Consider the following 875-nt stretch of genomic DNA (forward strand, 5'->3'; position numbering starts at 1 on the left):
TAAAAATTTGATCACCAAACACTTGTTACGCCATCTTGTCAGCATATATATTCCCTTGAAACAAAATTTCATATGTGGTACCTAGCATCTTTGTTATTACAGATGAATTTAAAACGCTAAAGGTATTTTACATGCCTTTCTTAACAGAGCGGAATTAGACATTTTGATTTAGTTCAAATGTAATGGAACATATGACTGATTACCATCTATATCTTAGAATGCCTTTTCCTTTTAAATCTGCAGCTGAAAATAACACATCAAAAAGTATCTTAGAATTGATTAATCTATTAATTTACCTGATATTGTGCAACAAGCATTTTTCAAGATAATACCATCAACATCAGATCCTTTCCAATTCCATCTTAACTATATGCACTAAATACCTCCTTCCTCCTAATTCATAAAACTAATCTAATGGACCGTCTTTTAAGACAGAAAATAGTATATTACACATTCATTAAATAAAAGTAATCTCCCCGAGGGTCACATCCTCAACCTCCTTACCATCGTATATTTCAGGCCTTATATCTCCATAAAACCTTATCATATACCGATATATCTTCATAAATCTTCTAAAGTGACTTATTACAAAGGACATACAATAGTTCTCTTTGCTTATTATCCCCGAAATTACTCACATTTAACTCATTTTCTCCAATAAAGTGTCGGCGGCGGAAACAACCTTTAAATTGTGTTTGTTTACATTTGAAATCGGCGCGGGATACGAGCCTAATAAAAATCTAATAAAAATAAAAACATTTTTTTTAGTGTAAATGGTAAAAGAATATTATTTTACTGATAAACTTATGGTGGTGTTAATTTTTTTTTATATAACAAATATATAATGATGAAGAAATGTTTTATGATAAGAAAGG

The 875-nt window shown here is 29.9% G+C and overlaps 1 protein-coding gene across 1 annotated transcript in view; it reads right to left on the reverse strand.

Moving 5' to 3' along the window:
• Positions 1 to 716, reverse strand: part of LOC119587730 (spindle assembly abnormal protein 6 homolog) — a gene marked incomplete in the record, with an annotated part of 11,293 nt that extends 10,577 nt beyond the window's left edge. Inside the window, 1 exon segment of the mRNA XM_037936416.1 lies at positions 639 to 716.
• Positions 717 to 875: the final 159 nt, after the last annotated feature.

This window comes from Penaeus monodon, chromosome 23, assembly GCF_015228065.2.
Source record: "Penaeus monodon isolate SGIC_2016 chromosome 23, NSTDA_Pmon_1, whole genome shotgun sequence".
Classification (NCBI taxonomy): domain Eukaryota; kingdom Metazoa; phylum Arthropoda; class Malacostraca; order Decapoda; family Penaeidae; genus Penaeus; species Penaeus monodon.